We start from the raw sequence: 8,154 nt of genomic DNA on the forward strand, positions 1-8,154 counted from the left end.
GGTTGCCCTCTGCTAGAAACACTGCTTAAGTTGTTTGGTCTTGGAATGTCAATTCAGCAACTTTCATCATCTTTACACCCTACTTTATAGAAAGAAAAATATTTTAGTTGGAAATGAATTTGATTTCTAAATGTAAAAATTCCAGTTGAGGAGCTTTAGTCATTATCCTAAATCACATACTTCCCCCTTTTAGAAAATTGACCATATCCCTATTGTTCCCTTGCTTATATAAAATCTCTTTTCACTTCACAGAAGGATCCTCTCCACTCAAACTCCATCTGGTGACAAGAAGACGGGAGAAGCATCTTGAGTGAAGCATGTGCAGCAGAAGCAGCCTCTGACATTTCCTCCCTTAACTCTGCGGTATCTTTGGTTCTCCTAGATAATAATGTGACTCTTCTCAAACCCCTCCTTTGGGAATGCACTGCTTGTCTTACCTAATGACTTATTCACTCATCAGCCTTTTTTAGGTTGACAAATATCTTGCAAAGATAAGGCACTGGCCTTTGAAAATGTAGAGCCAGTAATTAAAATGAAGAATGTATTACAATAAAACGTAGAAATATGAGCCTAAAAGCCACATTGGTATTTTTAGTGATGGGAGTTATTGAAGACTTCAGTTTAATAATTCAGTGCAGCTGAGATTAATAAATGATATGAGGTGGAAATGGTCTTTCAAGAAGAAGGATATGAGAGGTATAGTTAACAATTTAATTTAGTGTATTCTGAAAAATGCAACATGAATTGCTATATAGTAACTTGGCACAGGCCAAAGGTTTCTCAGCCCATTTTGTAAGAGAGGGATGGGGAACGTGCATCATGAATGAGGATCATGCCTAGTTAGTAATGCCATATTAACAGAGTCTGGGGAGCCAGGAATCCCATCTCTAAAACTGACTCCCCCTACAACCTCTAGCAAATCATTGCTTAGTTTCTCCTTCTGCTGTAATGTCAGGCTAGTACTCTGTTCCAGCCTCTCAAGGGAAGACAGTACAATGGTGGAGGGAGGACAAATGAGACCAAAATAAGGTGGTTAATCTCAGCATCACTCTCTTGCCTACTCCAAAAACAGGTCTGCTTCAGGTTCCCAAAGAGCAAGCCAGTTCTGATATAGATATATAGGATGGTGGAGAAAAGAGTGGGAATGAATCATCATATTGGTTCTCATCATCCAGAGCAGAGAGCTGCCATGACTAGCTCTCCCAAAGAGGTCAACTCCAGGTTTTCTACTTGAAACAAATCACAGACCCTGAGCATTTGCTATCATAGTGCCCTGTCAGCCCTTCTCTACCCTCTGCTGCGCCCCTCAGCGGTGCTAGAAAATTCTGGTTAAAATTCCCTACACAGTAAAAGGGCTTCACAAGAGATGAAGCTAGACTGTTCTCAGTGGTGGCATATGACAGAGCAAGGAGCAATGGTCTCACGTTGAACCAAGGGAAGCAGTAGGTTAGATATTATGAAAATCTCTCTCAGGAGGAAGGTAGTAAAGCACTAGAAAAAGTTACCTAATGAGGCTGTGGGATCTCCATCCTTGGAGGTTTTTAAGACCTGGCTAGACAAAGCCTTGGCTGGGATGATCTAGTTGGGGATGGTTCTACTTTGAGCAGGAGGTTGGACTAGATGACCTCCTGAGGTCCCTTCCAACCCTAGTTTTCTACGATTCTAATTGAGCTGTGCATCAGTGGCCTCACTGGTGACATGGGAGTGGTGGTGCTTCCCTACCTCAGCATGAGGATTGATTCATCAGTGTCCACAAAATGATTTGGAAATGCAGGGTACTGTATGAATGAAAAGGGCTTAGCAAGGTTTTCACAAACACGTATATGCATCTGTCTTATCTTATGTGTGAGGTTGTAGACCATTCATACACTAGGACCACGTTGGTTTCTTTAATATTCCACCCTGGAGAGGGTCTTTAACCCAGGCTTTCCTTGCACAAACACAGTCTGTAGATCCCCCTGGCTGCTTGGATGCCTAAAAAGGCCCAACTATAAAAAGTGTCTGATACTGTCAGTGAGTGACAAAATATTATACCCTCTTGTGCCAGCCACAGTCCTGACTCCAGTGATCCATGCATTTCTGACCTGCAGGAGGTCTGCTGATAATTAAGATAGAAGCTCACTTGTTCTTAAAAAACATAACTCCAGCCAGTCCTGAATGCAGTAGCCCTACTCAGAACATTTGTCTTGGTGTTTCTAAATCATGTGCTGGCCTCAGTTCAAAGTCTGTGTCCAGATATTCACAGCTGTGCATATGCCTGCCTATTTGAATGATTGCCCTTTCCTCCATGTGAGCATGTCCTTCCACCAAAGCTACATTTCCTGGAAATGACAAAACTGCCATCCCAAAGAGACTTGTGAACACAGTAAACAGACTATTCTCAGGACCTGGCTGTGATTGTAAAAGAAGAATACCTACTAACAGTGCCCCATTTGGCAAGGTGCTGTAAACATATGAGCCTCTTCATCCTACACAGCTCATGCATTCACCACTCCAACTGGACAACACAAAATCTGATTGACTTACCTTGCCACATTCAAAAAGATTTAGGAAACATCTTGTCTCCCACCCAACCCTTCAGACGAGCGGTTGTGCTAATGCTCTACTGCTGGTGTGCAAGAAGTATAAAGAATTTATAGTTTCGAGTTTGGAGTGATCATATTATGCATGCACTAGTTAACTAGACCTTCTCCAACATGCACACATAGATTTTTTACAAATACCCCATGGCCAACAGACACTTAGTTTATGCCAGTTAGTTTTTACTTCTGACTTTGGAAAAGAATCCTCCTTTTCCTTTTTTTCCTTGATCTACATTAATTATGATGGGAGGATTGGGCCAAATTTGTGACTAATGTAAGCTAGACCTGAAGTCAAAGGAATGGTCCTGTTTACACTACAAGTGAGCTAGACTGAGCAGCTACTTCCCTCTGTCATTGATCCCTCCCAAATTCAGTGGTTGATATGGAGATTAGTGACTTCCTAAGGTGCAATATAATTTCAGTTTCTAGAATAACTTGACATTATGTAGCAAGGTTTGGGAAACAGATGGGTTATTCATAGCTATATATACACACAAGTAACAACCTCAATAGAAGCCATCACGTGAGCAAGGGAAGAAACTTGGCCCTGAATCTTTAAATAACCAAGTCTACCCCTGTGAAGAGAGATCAGGGCTTTGTCACAAATCTCAGCAGTTGTGTGGGGTTTGACATTTTGGTGTTATTTTTAAATAATAGCTTCCCTTCGGAATTTTCTCGCAGCAGTGCAGGGTTTTACTAGACGGCATTCTGACAGATTTCCAGAAAAACAGCTTTTTAATCGCTGATTGAAACACATTTTTACTACTAAAAATTAAAAAAGAAAAATGATAAATCAGAACCCCTTTATATGGAACGCAGTAACCCTGGCAGAAAGGAGCACCAATTTTTTTTTTTTTTTAAGGAAGGGTTTCCGATCTTTTTTACAGCCTCATACTGTCTAGGACACCTGATAAAACTGGAAGCAGGAAGAGCATTAAATATAGAGCAATGGTTTGTACAGAAAGGCCCTGGGTTTCTGTTTTATTCATTTTATCAGTTTAAATCCTATGATATGTTCCATGAATGCTACAGCAGCTTCCCATAAACTACACAGTTCCACGTTAGTCCTTGAGCATGAGAATTGCATTGTTCCCATTTTGTTCTTAGTCTGTGCTGTTTAAGTGCTGATGTATTATTCAGATTTGGACTGAATTATATTTTGATTTGACATGAGCTGCATTGCTTGCAGAAATACTGAATAAGCCTATATCAGGGAAACAGGTAACAGCTTCTGTAATGAAGCTGGGGCTGAATTAAGGTGACTTGTTGCTAACCAAACAAGAAATAGTTGCCTTTTAACATGACTCATTAAAATGCTAGTGTGCCCCAGTGGGTAATAGCAGCAGCAGTAGAGAAAACCTATGCTTACAAAGGCATTGGTATACATAGATGGAGGAAAGTGGCTGAAATGCTGTTGATTTTTCTCCTTGTTTTTCTCTTCAAATTCTCTTTTCTTAAAGAAATGCCTCAGGCTTAGTACTGCTGAGCTGGACAAGTCAGCGTTCTTCAGAACGTTAAGCTGTACACGTTCCCTGAGAGAGGACTGATTGCTGCTATCCTTATTTGACAGGAGGGAAGGGAAACTGAAGTGCAGAGCATAAAAGTGACTTAAGCCAAGGTCCACAGCAAAAAATACATCCTAGAAGCCCTCGTTTCAGGTTTTGTTCTCCAACCACTGCCCAAGACTGGAATTCTTCACTGATCCCTCCCATAACTCTGATAGTATATCTGAATCATTAGAAACCTCCATTTGTCCTTATTATATTTTATTAGTTATATGCATTAACAGAGCACCTAGGAGCCCTAGTCATGGACAGTTGTAGTCCCTAGTTGTGCCAGGGAGTGTACAAACAGAGAACAGAAAGACAAACAGAAAGTCTTGGGGAGCACGCAAGTTTGGTCAGCATGATAAGCAGTGATCTCTGCAACTCTGCAGCAGAATAACTGCTCTCAAGCTTTTGGTAGGCACCATCGCAAAGGAGATTTTTAAGGAGGGATTTGAAGGAGAACAATGAAGTGGCTTTGTGGAGCAGCTTGGGAGAAACTACCAAGATGCTTGTTTAAAAATGTAACTAGTGGAGGCTGGCATCATGGGAGGCAGATGGGAGGTGGAGTCAGTCTTGGAAAGTGTATTAGTCAAGGTCTTATGTAGTGTTAAAAGAAACGATATATCATCTGGGCCAAAAGAATCCAAATATTAAATATGTGGACTCACTGGCAAGACAGGCATTGTTCAGGTAAAGAAATTCTAACCAATCAAATGATACTATGCATCACTGGTGCTCAACCTATCAGTCCCACGGGCCAGATGAGTGATGCAGGGCTGTTCTGCAGGGAAGACTGCACGTAAGGTCAGTCTGTAACAGATCCAGCTGCAAAGTCCCCCCATGCACTGTTCTAATACCATGCACCTGCTCAATCCCTGTGTCAGATCTGGCCATGGCACAACCTGTGCACTGGCCTGATCCTGTTTGCCAAACCTTGTCATTAAACAACCCTGCATGCCAGATCCAACCACAGAGTGACCCTGCATGCCAGCTCAGTCCTGCCGGCTGGATCCAGCCATTGAAGCAACCCTGCATGCTGATGCAATCCAACCTGCAGGACTAGGTCATGCAGCCTGTAGGGCTCCCCCCAGGCCGGAAATTTGGCTCCCAGAGGTATAGGTATTAATGGTGCTCCGCTGTTTCCAAGTGTTTACCTGTGAGGAGCCCTGCATGCTGATGACATGGCTTTGGGAGCTGGATCCAGTCTAGGGGCTGTAGGTTGAGCACCACTGCTCTACATCATTAGATAGTTGCATCTTATTCACCTTTTTGTGACATTGCAGCCTTGAATAAGGGTACAGGTATTCTGCTCCCCCCCCTCCCCCCCCCCACCAAGGAAAGTCTTGCTCCTGTTTTTACCCCATAAGCTAAAATGCATGAAGCTAAAAGGCACTCTTATAAATACCTTTACTTCAGTACCTGCAACAAAACCATTCAAGATTCTAGCTTGTTCTCTAGAGCAAAGGTTGGCAGCCCACAGCCTGTGGGCTAGATTTGGCCTGCAGAGCGATTGCAGCCAGGCCGTGAGGCTGGGATATGGGCAGATGGGGGAATCAGTGGCTACAGCAAAGGGAGTGGCAGCTAGGTCAGAAGCACAGCAGCGGCAATTCAGTAGTGGGAGGGAGCAGCAGCCAGGTCTGAAGTGGCAGCCTTCCTTTGGAACAAGCTAATTCAGTTGCTGCTCCAAAAGAGGTTGCAGAGTCCCTTTCTCTACAGCAAAGTTAACATCGCTTTTGGGCAAGCACCTCTTCCTCAGTGAGCTTCAGCTCCAAAAAAAGATCTTGCCTTAAACTCCAGTTCATCTTTCTGAAGGCCACAAATCAGACCTCGTCATAGCAAAACCACAGTACAGTGTCATCATTATTCATTTCTGGGTGAAGCAAGGCATTGAATCCAGGCCTAATTGCAAGTGTCACAAATTAATTGTAGCTGAGAGACTAGTTCGCTAGTCCAGGACCTTTTGCATTGGCAGCCTGTCAGAAATGGTGATGGGATGTGGCAAGCCAGGCCTGGAGCGGGAAGAAAACACTCTTCTGAGCCAGCGGAAATTACAAACAGCAGGATCTCTCTCAGTGTCTTGCTGCACAGCTCTAATTTAAGGTTAAGAGGTGGGATTTCCTGCACAGAGCATTTGTTGCTACAGCCAGGATCACACAATCCAACTTAATTTAAGCCCCGACTTCAGCAACACACTTAAGCATGGCATGCACTTAAGGCTAAGCACACGCTTAAGTCCCGTGGAAGTCAAAAAATAATCAGCTGCTTCAGTGCTTTGTTTGAAAACTATCACTGATTAATAATTGTTCTTGTTCCGCTCCCAACCCTCAGCACATAAGCAAAGGGGGAAAGCTCTCATATGCAACAGCATGTGGGGTCATTAAAAACTAATACAGTCTGCAGCTTCAAAAGGAAACCATGGTATGGCTTTTTCCCTCCCTTTGCAAATTCTTCCTGTGTCAGATCAATTTATTTGTTATGCAGCATGATCTGAATACGTGTCTGGGAGTCGGGAACTTCCATGTTGTCATTCCAACTTTGATGCTTGATGTCTATGGCCTTGAAAATGTCATTCCATGGTTCTCTGCCTCAGTTGCCCTGTCTGTTAAATTGTGGTAACCATGTGAGGTGGCTTGCTTTAAACCACTTTCAAAATGAATAATGCTTTCCTATGTAAGTAGTTTTGATTTGATTCCCCACCCCCCATGTAAGCCTTCCCCCCCACCCCACCCCCATCAGGCTCCACAGAATGAAGCTTACTTTTTCATACCATTGAGTGTTTAAAACTCTTAAATTAGCTTGTACAGCTTTTGTTTAACTGTAGTGTGAGGTTAATTTAGACTGGGAGCATGTGTTTATTTGAAAACATAGTCTAGCTAAAATTGTGTAAGTGGTTATTGGTCAGCAAATCTACTGACTATGAATATTGATAACTGTAATGCCTGTCCTGTGGCCGGTTCTGTGTGGACAGAACAAGAAGCCATACTGCTAGATCCAATTGTAGGATTGAGACCGCTCTGCTCAGTCCTTTCTCAAGCAGAAGTTATCAAAGGGAGTTTACCTGAGGCAGGATTGTTTAAGAGCTGGGTATGGACTTCAGGATTTTGACCCCCCGTGTGTCACCCTTGATTCCCTCTCTCCCCACTCCGCCACCCTCCTGCATGAGTACTGTATACATGTTGCTTAAGGGCCAGATTTTCAAAAGCATTTAAGCCTAACAATACAAGTACGCTTCTAATGGGATTTTCAAAAACCTCTAGAAGCTTTAAACATTTTAAGACACCAAAATACTTTTGAGAATTTGTCCATTCAATGGCATTGTTGGACTTCATGTATCTACACCAAAACTTCTTTAAAGAATAACATCTGTATTGTATTTTTTTTTTTGTTATAAAGATTTTAAAAAATAGGATTTGGAAATAGGAAAGAATCTACATTTCCAGAATGGAAAGGCAGAAGGTGTTACATTGGTTTGATTTTGTTTCTGGAAAAAGGCACATTTATTTTAATATAAAAAGCAAATTAGCTCCCAAGAGGTGTCATAGACATGAGCATGAACTGTAGCTCTTAATGTAGCCTTCTTTTTAGTCTAAGATAATCTTTGTAACATAAGCAATTGTTAATAAAAACTGCAAACCTTGTTTTTTGCGCTTCCTGGGCTGTGCGTCTTGAATCAGCATTTTGCTGTCTGTGAACATGCTCCTTACGTGCATGTGATTTGAAGTTGCATATCTTCCAAAGCAGGCTAGCAGGCTTCTGGTTCCCATGATATTAAAGAGAACAGAAGGATCTGCAGAAGGAATGGTATTGCTTGAGGATTTTATAAGTAAGTAGAACTATAAACAGAGACAGCAATTGAAGCAATCCAATGGTCAGCCTTAACTACTGGACAAAGTAAAATGGAGGAAGTGGTACTTCAAGTCAGTCAAATCCATAACAAGCTTTTAGTGTGGTTTAAACGACACTAAAATGGTGGTTTAAATGACAGCAGTCCTCTCGTTGGCCTTTTGTTATTGCAGATGTATGCA

The 8,154-nt window shown here is 42.3% G+C and overlaps 1 protein-coding gene across 2 annotated transcripts in view; it reads left to right on the plus strand.

Moving 5' to 3' along the window:
- TRIM44 (tripartite motif containing 44) overlaps positions 1 to 7,767 on the plus strand; it is a 108,572-nt gene extending 100,805 nt beyond the window's left edge. For both annotated transcript variants that reach the window (XR_009460090.1, XM_059722762.1), the window contains one exon: positions 253 to 7,767. The gene's annotated coding sequence lies outside the window, so the exon portion shown is untranslated. The remainder of the gene's footprint in view (positions 1 to 252) is intronic.
- Positions 7,768 to 8,154: the final 387 nt, after the last annotated feature.

Source organism: Alligator mississippiensis, chromosome 2 (assembly GCF_030867095.1).
Source record: "Alligator mississippiensis isolate rAllMis1 chromosome 2, rAllMis1, whole genome shotgun sequence".
NCBI lineage: Eukaryota > Metazoa > Chordata > Crocodylia > Alligatoridae > Alligator > Alligator mississippiensis.